The sequence below is a fragment of the Etheostoma cragini genome, chromosome 9 (assembly GCF_013103735.1).
Source record: "Etheostoma cragini isolate CJK2018 chromosome 9, CSU_Ecrag_1.0, whole genome shotgun sequence".
In the NCBI taxonomy this organism is placed as follows: Eukaryota; Metazoa; Chordata; class Actinopteri; order Perciformes; family Percidae; genus Etheostoma; species Etheostoma cragini.
In genome coordinates this window covers 9,969,389-9,982,446 of record NC_048415.1, presented here as the reverse complement: position 1 = coordinate 9,982,446, position 13,058 = coordinate 9,969,389, and the positions used below count along the sequence as shown (strand labels likewise).

Sequence of the window (13,058 nt, the reverse complement as noted above, 5' to 3'; positions counted from 1 at the left end):
TGTCAACACACAAGCACAGGAAACGGAAATGAGTCAGGTACGCTTACCGTCACAGCAACCAGAACAGACTACTACTAATTAGAGAGCACCTGATACCGAGACGTTTCGCGATCTACAGCCATCCATCTGCCCTCCCCATCAGTTGGTTGTGGATACTAATGTTTACATTTTTACAAATTAAAACGCAAACCCCCTTTGCTTTGATGAATACGCACTGTAAAATATTTTACCGACCCAGTATCTTGGAAGTTTAGTTAAATCCACTGTGTTTAAGTGATTCTCTTGCAAAAAAAAAAAATGACCACCTTCTTTTGTTTAAAATATAGAATGTTAATGAATGTCTAGAATGTCTCTTAACAGCAAGATTTTACCACTTTATATTCCAAGAAAGCCCTTTAAGCATTGTCATAAAATTGTTACCTTTGCATATTTATGTATTTGATTGATTTCCCCCACTGCCACCTGGTGTGATCTCATAGTATATTTGTGCATTGACACGATAATAAGCCAGATTTTGATTTAAATGTAACCCTGTGTGATGTATTTTCACAAACCAAACAAAAACAAAGCTATACCCGAACAGTTTAATGGTACACACTTTCAAAAAAAACGTTATGAACCATATTGTTCACCATGTTAATCTCCAAACCTCAGGAAACGCACAAGAATATGTCGGCCTATGCCACCTGTCCGGCCAGCTCTGTGGGCACGCTCTATATTAAACTCCAGGGTAACCTTCACATCCAGCACATTAGAAATGCATCTTTTCTGAAATCCCTGCATGTCTCGTCCTTTGGCATTTTTCGCTGCCCCCACTATGCGTACGTTGTTGAATTGTAGCTTCCTCTGAAACCTAAATATGGGCACTGCCATCTTGATCAATTGGAGCCAAAATCTACGCAGTGGTGATCAGGTGGTGGAGCCGTGGTATTGAAATCCTGTTAATAAATTACAATTACAGATGTCAATCATGAAGCTAGCTTGGTTTTTATAGCATTAAAGCTTTAGTGCGTAACTGTTTTATAATATTGAAGGTCTGTTACATTCAAGCATAGTCCTAGATTTTAGGGTATGAAACATAGGAATTTATATGAAAGTGCTTTGGATGTGCTCCAGAATGAAATTCAGGACAGCATGTAGAAGCCCTGACTTTGCTTACAACACATAGGGTCCCTGCCATGAAAAACACCTACACCTGTATATTATCTTCGGTGTTTGCAAACCCATGAAGATCCACCTGTGCTATATCACCTTTACCTAAATCCGAGTGAGATCCCCTGTGAATATTTTATGGAATGTAATTGAAATGAGCTGTGGCACCACATTAAAATTAATGTCATGTTTGTGTCTGCTGCATATTTTCACCCAAATGATTGTAATGGAAATGATCATGTGCCTGAGCCTGCATATAAAGAGAGAAGCCGCTCCTCAGTTAAGTGTCTGGGATGCTAATAGGGAGATGTTTTATGGCCTGAGACACACACCGAGGAGAGCAAAAGAGGTGTGATGGCAAAATATACTACACCACCTCTGTGGAGTAGACACCTGGCTCTTTCTCTGCATTCCTCTTGTTTTGTGAATCAAACTTTGCTGAGCTGGATATTGATGGGTATGCTTTATAAGCATACCCATCAATAGTATGCTTTGGGTACTTAGCGCTGAATGTTAATCTAAACATCCACATTCCAGTAAAAATGAAGTTGGCCATGTTTCCGTCCAAGTGCCAATTTTAACCAGTTTTTCAGAAAATCAGAAAGTCTTTTCAGAAAGTCGGGTTAAACTCCTGATGATGATGATGTCATTGACAGAGCGCAAGTCAAACCTCAAACACAAGAAAACCATGTAGATGATGAAACGGAAATGTTTTATTTATGTTTCTTTAATGAATGAAAACACACTTGGTGTTTTATGTTGTGTAGCAGCGATGTAGTGAGGCGATGATCAATGCGTGTACTGGCAAGTTGAAATCTACTTAAAAGGTATCGGTCCAATTTGTTGGACAACACTATAGTTTATTCCAGAGCTGACATTCTCAGTGAGAAGTCAACACATTGGCTCTTGCTAAACAAAACAGACTGTAGATGGAACTGCTATAGACAATGCTGGCTGCCTGCAATAAAAAAAGATTTTTGACTTGATTTTTCATCTGACATGTATTATTGCATGCATGTCCGAGAAAACGGGCTAATGTGGTTGATCTGCTTTGAAGATATTGTTAGTAAGTACTATGCCCATCTTTATTTTTTCGTATTAAAATCTAATATTGGGGGTCAAGTATTGGGGGTCGATCTAAAGCTTAATGGGTCACTTGAGAAAAAATAAAAGGAAAACCTTTAATTCAAACATATTATGTTTAACTGACAATCACACTGTCTTTTAGATTGTCTATATTCCACCGGCTTCAGCTGTCTAGTCTTTTCTTCATTACCATTATTATTGATAATTTTTCATGGTACAGCACGTTCCGTGAACAGGAAAAAAAGAAGGATGATACAGCAGCTAAGTTTCCATCCACTTGTCAATCAAATTATCTAAAGCTTGGTAAAAAAACTCATGGGAACAAAGCTGGTAAAAGTGTGTTTCCTTCCAACGGCTCTAAAATGAATAAAAACCTGTGTGTAATGACGTCACATTCTGTTTTGCAATTAAATTGGTATATCGAATTGATTTTATACATTTTAAGGTGTTTCCATTCATTTCCACACTGAATCCCACAACACTCAAGCAAACATTTGCAAATAAAGTTTTTCCAGACAAAATGGATTGCGTCGTCTTCCAACAAATTATCAATATTGCACAAGTTGTACTGGTGCTTATATACCAGCTGATAGGGACATATCAAGCTACAATAAGAAAACAACAACACTATCAACACATTGGTATGATGATGCAGATGCAACTTGCCTTTTATAATCCCTCTGGCATCGCGAGACAACTCTTTTTTGAGACATATCTTTCTGTTTCATTATTTATTTGGCAAATAATGTTTACATCAGTGTTTATTGCATAAGCCATATATCGATCAAGATAAAATCCGATGAGACCGAATGCATTTCCTTTGAGACGATTGAATCCATTGAATTTTAGGGTTTTCACAAGGCATTTTTGATTCATTATCACTTAATATGGATACAAACGTGTGGATGGAAACATAGCTAGAGATCAACTGATTAGAACCTGGATTTCCCATTACCTGGGGGGTCACCACGGTAGGCATAGAAAGTACCATCAAACATTAACATTCAAATAAGGAGATGCGGCCACGACAAAGTTGAATAAAATAAAGAATAGGCCTTTGTAAAAGGTTGCTGTTCAATAAATACTTTTGTGATAGCAAAGATGATAACAAGAGTGGAAATGGTAGTACACAATGTGCTTTATTTTTGTGAAAACATTAGGCAAGGCATTTTGGCACAGGCCCCCTTGATTAATAATGTCAATTTCCAACTCTAAATGTCCAAACAGTCATCACTAACTAATGAACAAACTTAAGTAAGCAACCCAATGCACTGCACATGAGCACACTAATTGTCTTCCCTTGGAGACGCTGCCGAACTTTCTAGCAAAGTGTGGAGGCATGTTCAGCGATGACAACCATATGGCTGTTATTACTGAATGAATACACAGTAGTGCCTCATTAAACACAAATCCAACAGAGTCTTTTGTCACTGTAGCTAACAGGGGCTGCCTGCCTGGTGCATCATGGGTCCAGGGCGGGCGGGTCTGTGCTGCAGAAGGCCTCCCCTGGCACGTCGCTCCATCAGGAAGGCAGAAAACAGATGGGGGAGTAGTGGAGTGCCGCAAAAGGGCACAAAGGCCCTCACTTAAGTACATACATGTGGGCAGAGACATGTTGTGGCACGCAAACATTTAGAATTATGATTCTCATGATAATAGTAATAATAAAAATGACGGGTAGTAGATTATTTAGATACAATGCCAAGTGCCTTGGAAAATTTAATCCAATTTAATTTTTTGTTAAATCCTCTGAGGATCCTACACACTGGCACCGCTGAGGCCAGCTGTCGCCTTTTGGGTAACAGTTCAGTGTTTTGTTCAAGGACACCTGAGGAAGAGAACATCAACGGCCACGTGGCTTAGTGAAATAGCCTTTTCATCTACCAGCAGAACGTGACTGACGTGTTCCCATATTCATCAGCTGTCACCACCATCACATATTTTTTATTACATTGTGATGGCTAGTCAACTTCTTTGGTTTAAGATTTCTGTTTTTAATTCCTTCTTGCACAGATTAGATTCTCTCAACACTGTGACTGTAACGTGCAAACGTGTGATTTATTTAACAAAGTGCAGGAATAAAAGTTTGGAATAAGCCATGGACAACCAGATTTGTCCATCATTTTGGCTCTTGTTGAGCCAACTAAGCCACTGAAGGTCCTTGGTCTCAAAAGTCATAATTCCAACTAGTTTACAGTTTGCCTTGCATTTTCACAGTGTACCATGCAGTATGACCTACATAAAGAATACCACTATTTTGTGGAGGGGTAAAATGTCAAGTAGTAAAGGTAAGGTCCTGTGTTGTTCACTATCTGTGTCATGAAAAGAAACCTTCTTTTCAGGAGCACTATATAATGCAAACTAGGTGAGTTTTGTTTTGTTTTCTCGGCCCAATTCATCTGACAGGGAAAAGAAATGGGAAAAAAAACATATCCACCTCCTCGGTTTAGAAAAAAAATTCATCTATCCATCCATCCATCCATCTTTGTCTGCTTATCCGGTATCGGGTCGCGGGGGCAGCAGTTCCATTATGGGATCCCAATCTTCCCTTTCCCAAGCCACATTAACCAGTTCTGACTGGAGGATCCCAAGGCGTTCCCAGGCCAGGTTGGAGATATAATCCCTCCACCTAGTCCTGTGTCTTCCCCAAGGCCTCCTCCCAGCTGGACGTGCCTGAAACACTTCCCTAGGGAAACGCCCAGAAGGCATCCTTATCAGATGCCCAAACCGACGCAAAGGAGCAGTGGCTCTACTCCGAGCTCCTTACGGATGACTGAGCTTCTCACCCTATCTCTAAGGGAGACGCCAGCCAACGTCCTGAGGAAACCTATTTCTATTTGTATCCTGGATCTTGTTGTCATGACCCAGCCTTCATGACCTTATGTGCGAGTAGGAACAAAAACTGACGTAGAGCTTTGCCTTGTGGCACAGCTTGCTTTTTGTCAAAACGGTGCGATAAATTGACTGTAATACCACAGACGCTGCGCCGATTCACCGACCAATCTCACGCTCCATTGTCCCCTCACTCGGGGAACACACCCCAAGGTATTTAAACTCCTTCACTTGGGGGTACCGACACATTCTTTATCTGGAGAAGGCGCTCCATAGTTCATTTCATTTTCATTTATAGTAAAAAAAAAATCTTTATTATTCCTTGCTCTGTGTCAACTGACAGTGGTTTTCTTCTCCATGCTGCGAAAAATCTGATTCCCCTTGTTTAAGGGCTCGTTACCTGAAATGCACTTCACCTGGTGCTGGCAGCTTCAGTAATTAGAACCTTGCAAAGCCCAACACTTCAGCTGGAGAGGGTGTGCCACTGAGGGCAAGTCTTCCTGCTGATCCATTTTCAAAGTCTAGACAGCTGTTTTGTGTTTGCAATGTTCTACTCCCTCTATTCTGCAGAAAACATGCTTTTTACTCTTTACCTTAAACCCCAGTTTAGTTTGGCAGTTAAGATAGTTTGCTGTTTAATTAGTTCAGGATGCATCAGATGACTCATGAGTCATTTGTCACTCTTGAGGAATTTAAACTTTTTAATTCAAAAATCAAGGCATCAATGTGGAACAGATGTGTTTCTTTACCCCGGAAAACCTATATAATGGGACATTATATATTGCATCATTTAGTGAGTGGCGACATGACAAATACAAACATTGAACACAGATCAGTGGTGAATGACCTTAAAGGGCAACTTTGTTCAAAAGTGTTATAAACAGACACTATGTGCTTCCAACCTGTCAGCAACACGTAATGAAGTGGACTGGATGGTTTATCACTAACAGTTCTAGCAAAATAATCAAGGTACGTAGTGTGACAGCGTGGCATTCTAAAGTTGCAAATTTGCGGGCAACTGTACATGTATTTTATTATTCTCTGAAAGTAATTAGTAAAAGTATGTGTATTTTGATGATTTTGCATACTTAGTAATACAAACTATTTTGCATTTTATGGCATATATAAGACACAGCTTTTGCATAACGGTGTCCAAAGTCCAACCATTTAACAGTCTAAACTATTTAGTAAAAAATTGAAAGGAAGGTGTAGTTCCAAATTATTCCAGTCTGCATGCCTTTATTTGAAAGGGAAAAAATGGAGGAGGAGGAATTGTTTTAACCTCGCCTTTGTGAGGCACACAGCCACACAGCTAGAAATCTGGCAGGACATTACTCAGAATCTAGATTTGACTTTCAGGTTCAGCTATTTCCTACAGCTTAAAGCATTGCCAAAATTAGACCTGTTCTTCTTTTCGTTGATCTGGAAGAAGTAACCCATAACTTTACTTCAGATTACCTTAAAAATCATGACCCCCTTTATTCCTGTATAAACTAAACCTTTCTCAGGCAGGTGTTTTTCCCCATCATAGGTTCCCAGCACTGGCTTTCATCAATCAATCTATTTAGGAATTGATTTTTCCTGATAACTACCCTTGTCTGGGGTCCATGACTAAGTAACCTCCTTGACCTTTTGACATCCTATTTGAGCCTGAATAAAGCCTTGAAACCTCAAACAGGGCCCCCCCGGTCTGTCCCAGAATCCAGCTTTTAAACTGAAGGTGGTTTGTCATTCTCTGTTAGACCCTCCTTTCGCTTTGGAACAGCGTGCTTAAAGAAGCTAGTAACTGAGTATACAGACTTTGCATTATCTTTGAAATTGCAAGAAAATATTAGAAAACGTTGTAGAAAAGACTTTTAAAAATAAGTATATGAGCACTTTTTTAAGCCTGTAGCCAGTAAAAATTCAGCTATTGCCTTAATCAATGTTGTGCAACACTTAATTGCTCGTTACCTGGTAGACCTACAGTAACAGTATGTAAAGCAGCTGATTAATTAGTATGCCTACTTATGCCGACTCAGCCACCTAGGACGGTTTGTGTATTCCACGTGTACCTGACCCATTAAAATCCTAACAACTCAACAGGCGTAATAATTACGGCTGTGTTTCATATTTGAAATTCATCTTGGTTAACTGACCAGGCCACCCTGTGCAGTAATTATGCACCTCCCTTTTTAAATTATAATTATCACAATAGGGAAAAGTCTTTGATAGCTATGAAATCAGGTGCAGTAAAAATATGTGTAATATAAGTAAAAAATAGGAGCAGAGCTGCATGATTTTGAAAGGTTTTTGAAAGGTTGGAGGTAAAGAAAGGTAAAAAATACTTACAATACCAGTCTTTGTTGTTAAGCTAAACATAACTGACTATATGCACTGTTAACCATAAGAACACATGAACTGCAGCTTAACACTGGCTTGTTGAAAAGTTTCAGCATGCCCAAATGTTTAATTCATTGTTATTTTGAAGTATTTGCCAAGTGCTGTTGAATATCTATTTTTATTTATATTTCCTGTTCTCAATCATAGCAGGTATGAGACTTGCTTTTTTAGTAACCATTGGCAGACAAATGGCTGAATCACACCAACACTTAGTTGTGTTTAGCGAGACCTATCATAGAAAGGTTTCTGTCTGTAATTTTAATTTTGGATCATTTGATTTCAAACTTTTCAATTACTTTCATACTTAATCGTTTGTTATACACACAAATTTCAATGTATTACTTTTCATAGTTACACATACGTATGGATTTAACTTAAAACCAGAGATTATTTCTAACATGCAAAATGTAAAATTAGGACCAGCCATGAAGCAGGCAATTGATGATTATGGAGTAAAAATAGACCATTGGCTACAGTGTTGCATGTAGTTCAAAGTCAAGATCATGTTTATTGTTTTACAAGCAACCATTTCAACATTTTATGTTCATGCATTACTAAATTATTATTTTATTTTTATTGTGGTAAATGCACATCTTAAAGAATAGGTAGTTGCTGAGCGTACATGGTGAATGGAGTTAGAGAAAATGACGTCCCAACTGGTGCATACTTGTGTGTACTGCTTATCTTTTTCCTTTCCATATTTCGTAAAGGGTTCTTTCTGCCATTTTTTAGGAATCATCAGAAATCATTACATTTATGCTGTATATTCAAACATAAACAAACTGGTGTCGCATAGCAACACAAGAATCAAAGATAGAATGAAATAGAATCAATAACCATTTGGATTGAAAACATAAGAATACATGTTGTTGTTGTTATAACAACACACTGAATACTGGGACCCAACTTTAGTTCTGACACATATTCACTCAGACAGCAGTTTGAATCAGAGAGTCATTTGACTGTGACAATCCAAAGGTGCACATTGCAACAGGAGAAAAAACACTGGAAAACATGGACTTCAACTCCAGAGAGATTCAACCAATCAATTTCTATCTCAGTTACCCTGAAGAACAAGTGAGCTGAAGGACAGCAAGGCGACGCTCACCCAATGTGAATCTGAGAGGAGAGCTCACCTGATCATCCAATAGGACTTGGAGGCCGATCTCTTTGATCAGCTCCAACAACAGAGAAAGGGCAGCAGTTGGGGCCATGAGAACGAGCTGATGCAGAGGGAGATGTGTGACTTAAAAGTTCAGCTTGCTGAACGTGTCCCCGCCCCACCCAGGGAAACAGAGCATCTGAAATCCCAGCAGGGAAAAATCAGCAACAGGCTGCAAAAAGCCCAAAAAGATCTGGACCTGCAGTACTTCATTACTGAAGACCTGAAGAATTGGAGCAGATGAAGGGAGAGAAGCAGGCCCTGAAAAAGGAAGTGGAACCAAAGAAGATGGAGCTTGGTAAAGAGAGACAGAAGCTCAAGGTAAGTAAGACCAACGTGGATTTAGAGTTGGACAGCTTTCTGGAGATGGAAAGGGCTCAAGCTCAGGAGCTGAAGGATAAATTGAGCAAGATTGAGGAAGCTCTCCTAGAACAGGAGAAGGAGGCAAAGGAGATACGGGAAAGACCCCACGCTTCCCATAGAGCCCAGCTAGAGATTGAGGAACAAAACAACAAGAACCTCATGGATGCTGTTGAGAAAAAGTATGAACATCAGCTGGAGAGTCATCTCAACTAGTGGAAGGAGGACAAATCATCCCTCCTTCAGGCTACAGAAATCGGAAGCTGACTCAGCTGGAAAAAGAGCAGGAGTGGGAGAGGATTGAGAGCACTTTGAGGTCCCAGCTGATAGATCTTCAGAGCCAGATAATGCAAAAGCCAAAGAAGAAGAAGTGGTACAAAAAGCTTCTGCCTTGCTGAGGAAGAGAAAATGCATTTGTACTGGTATAGTATCAGTCCGTCTGTCTTTCGTTGTGTGGGTCTATCTGTCTGTCTGTCTGTGTGCGTGTCTGGCTCTGTCTATCTGTGTGTGTGTGTGTGTGTTGTTTGGGTGGTCTATCTGTCTATGTCTGTGTGTGCATGTGTCTGTGTGTGCATGCATGTGTGTATGTGTGTGTGTGTCTGTCTGTCTGTCTGTCTGTCTGTGTGTGTCTGTCTGTCTGTGTGTGTGCGTGTGTGAGCAAGCGCGCGTGCGTGTGGGTCTGTGTGTGTGCGTGTGTGTTTGCTCGCAGGGCGTATGATGCGTCAGTGCAGTAGTGTTGGAGTAGTAGAGCATGTAGTCGGTACGTGCTACATGCTGCATGCTACATGCTGCTTCTGCTCGCCACTCTCTGCTTCCAGCCACTGCCTCCGGACAGCACTTTGTTTTCAGGGGCTGAAAGAGGAGCCGTGTGTGTAAGCCTCCTCCGCCGGTACACAGCCTCTCCACTGCCAAGACCTCATACACGCCTCCCCGCGGCAAACATGGTAACTGGTCCCTTGTGGTTCCAGGCTAAGTTGTACAGGATCTTAGAGCAGCAGTGGAAAGCCCTGATGACCGTCAACCACTGTCCCAGTTATGGGTAAATAGCCCCAGCCATGGGTAAATAGTGAAGACCCCAACAAAGGTGCAGATGGAAGAAGATGGTGTGAGGACCACCACAATGTCTGGGAAGGAGGAAGAAGGCGAGGCCACAGCCACGTGGGTTAACCTGGGAGGGTACAGTGGCTAGGGGAGCAAACCCTGTGGCAATGTGAGAAAACTGAAACTATTCCTCACAATAAGTACTGCATACACACAAACACTAGCTATAAAAATGATGTCCTGTTTGTTGGTGTGACGGCCCTGGGCCTGTCCTACTGTGTACTGTGGTTTGTCTTGTTAACTTGCAGGTGTACCGCATTCTCCCGATGTCTTATCTCCATTAGAGTTTTTCCTTTATTAACTACTGACAACATTTAGCTACTCTATTGTTGTTTAATTGTTAAGTTGCACTACAGTCATGTGTAATATGGTTGCATACAACTTTGCATCCAAAACCCCCAAAATATGATTTGGCTCAAATTATTTTAAATGTTAATTATGATAAACTAAATATAGGTTTTTGTCCGGAGGTACATGTTGTTCACCCAAAGAAAGTAATTAACCCTCCTGTTTCCTTCAACCAAATTAAAAAAAAAAAAAAAAAAGTAGATGGTTCCTTAGAACGCTCCTCATTGCTTAAATTGCTTAGAGAAAAAGTCTGGATTTGTTAAGCAGAACTCAGAAGCTAAGTCAGACAAGATCATTACAAACACAGGTTCACCTCAGGGAACTGTTTTATCAGCCTTTCTTTTTATCATTTACATGGCAGACTACCGTCCACAGCAAGCAAACTGTCATTTTTTTAATATGCTGACAACACACATTGGGTTAATTGAAAATGATGACTATAGTCACTATCAAAATGAGATAAAAGCTTTTGTTGATTATTGTGTCATTTCCTAGAACTCAATTTTAAGAAAATTAAATAATTAGTAATTAATTACAGAAGAATAAGATGACAACTGAGGCAGTGGAAATCAAAGGTTCAGTAGTAGAAAGGGTGAACACACACACAAGTATTTGGGCATTGTTTTGTGTTGAATGTCAGTCTAACATGGTCTGATCATGTTGACTTACTGATGGAAAAATTTAGTCCACGTGGATATTATATGAGGAAGTTGCCAAGCCACACTTAGAAGAAATAATCATAACTTATACAGTTGACAAAATACATACATTTTTTCAAAGAAAGTCAAGACGCTTTTGCTCTCATGACATTTACTTGGGCCAATAATAACATAATAATGTCATATTTATTGATATTACACCCACAGCAATACTACACAAGCAAATGCGTGTCTAAATAGTGTGCCTCTTGGCCTTCCATAGAGCCTATTGGTCTTTTTGTCCCTTCTGGCCTTCTATACAAGAGGGTGACGATGTCTCCCATATATTGGCATACTGGGGCCCATTTGTTTCCGGAAACAGAGAGGAGAGACAGAGCAGCGATCTAGCGGCAGAAATAAGCCATAACGCGATGAATTATGGATATAAAGTGTTTGTATATTATTCTTAATATTTTACATTATTGTTGCTCTCTGCTCCTGTTAATTCTTTTACGATTATATATATTTTTGGCACATTTATGTATGTATCTTTAGATTGCAAACCATTAAAAATGGGTGTTTTTGCAATAGTTAAATAACTGGATTCTCTTAAGTGTGTTATTCAAATGTTCTAATGGAGGATTTGTGCTGCCCCTGGGGACCCAGGTCACACTCTTCATGGTACTTTGACTCATGTAACGGTTATGGAACGTAGTTGTAGGCTAACACAAAACCAACTGTGACACAAACCAAGCGCTATTCTCTCATTTTAATACCTCGGGCTATCAGACAGCAAAACATACATTTTTACAATTTCTGTACAGTATTTATAATCTATTTGTATAGTATTTATGCTCCATCTATTTATGTATGAGCACTATGATTTCCATTTCTATGGATGTAATGAAAATTGACTTTGAAAATTGATTTGAACTAGCAACTACCACTTGGAATTTATTGTTCTATGCCACTAGAGATGGTTACAGTGCTTTACTTAGTTTAAAATAGTTCTCTTTCAGGTATATAATATGGTCTATAGTGGGTGTGTCCCATACAGACGCTAAGGGGTGATTTTTGAATCGATAGCTTAGAGCCACTGACTAAGCGTCAGTTTTTGACGAGTTGGGAATGAGAACGGTTTGGATTAGAAGCATGACAGTCACAGTGAAAGAAAATGTTTCCTGTTATAACTATGTCAGAATAACATATCTGCACCCTCTACAGCACTGTAAAGAGAAAAAAAAATTCATAACAAAGCATATGTTATGTCACCTTGACTAGTAGCAGGTGATCTTGATATATGATCTTTGTACAAGAGGTCAGCTTTCACTTCGGCATTATGCATATTTTCAGAAGCAAAACAGCCTCCTGTGTTGCACAATACATGCACAGGCAAGCTACAAAGCATAAATATTCATGGAAAAGTCTCTACAATGTGTTAAAGCTTACCTTTAGTCAAACTTGCAACAGACATCTAAACTAACCTGTTGCAACATAATTATCTATAAACAGCCAACTAAAAAAGACTGAAACAACCAGTGAGAGACTGTGGGGGAAACATCCGTACATGCATGCTAAGACAGTGAGGCAGCTAACTGTAGAAAAAGAGTTACAGTAGATGGAGAGATGGATAGGAAGGAAGTACGCTAGAAATAAAATTTGACATAAAAAAAGAGTGAATTGTTGAACACACAACTGATGACACAGTGTTTCCTTTTCTGCATGCTGACCTTCAAAGAGCGGTCGCAACTTGCTCGGATCAGGCCTTGCAACGCAAAACCCGTCTGGATTTCCTAATGATCTAGCTAATCAGGTTAAGAAATGTTTTTAATAAGCCCCTTGATTTATTCAAACATTCAATGCACATTCCTCATTTCATTTGAAAATAATGAGAGACAAGGAGAGAAGCCCAGACACAGTTATTGTTGTGGTTTGGGGTTTTTGGTTGGGTTCATTTTCCCTTTTTCATTGGCCTCCTTGTGTTTTTGTCTGTTTTT

At 39.7% G+C, this 13,058-nt stretch overlaps 1 long non-coding RNA gene across 1 annotated transcript in view; it reads left to right on the top strand.

Annotated features, from left to right (window-relative positions):
• LOC117950553 overlaps positions 1 to 13,058 on the top strand; it is a 16,302-nt gene that overhangs the window by 872 nt on the left and 2,372 nt on the right. The window contains exon 2 of the long non-coding RNA XR_004657936.1: positions 7,941 to 7,946. This is a non-coding gene — a long non-coding RNA (uncharacterized LOC117950553). The remainder of the gene's footprint in view (positions 1 to 7,940; positions 7,947 to 13,058) is intronic.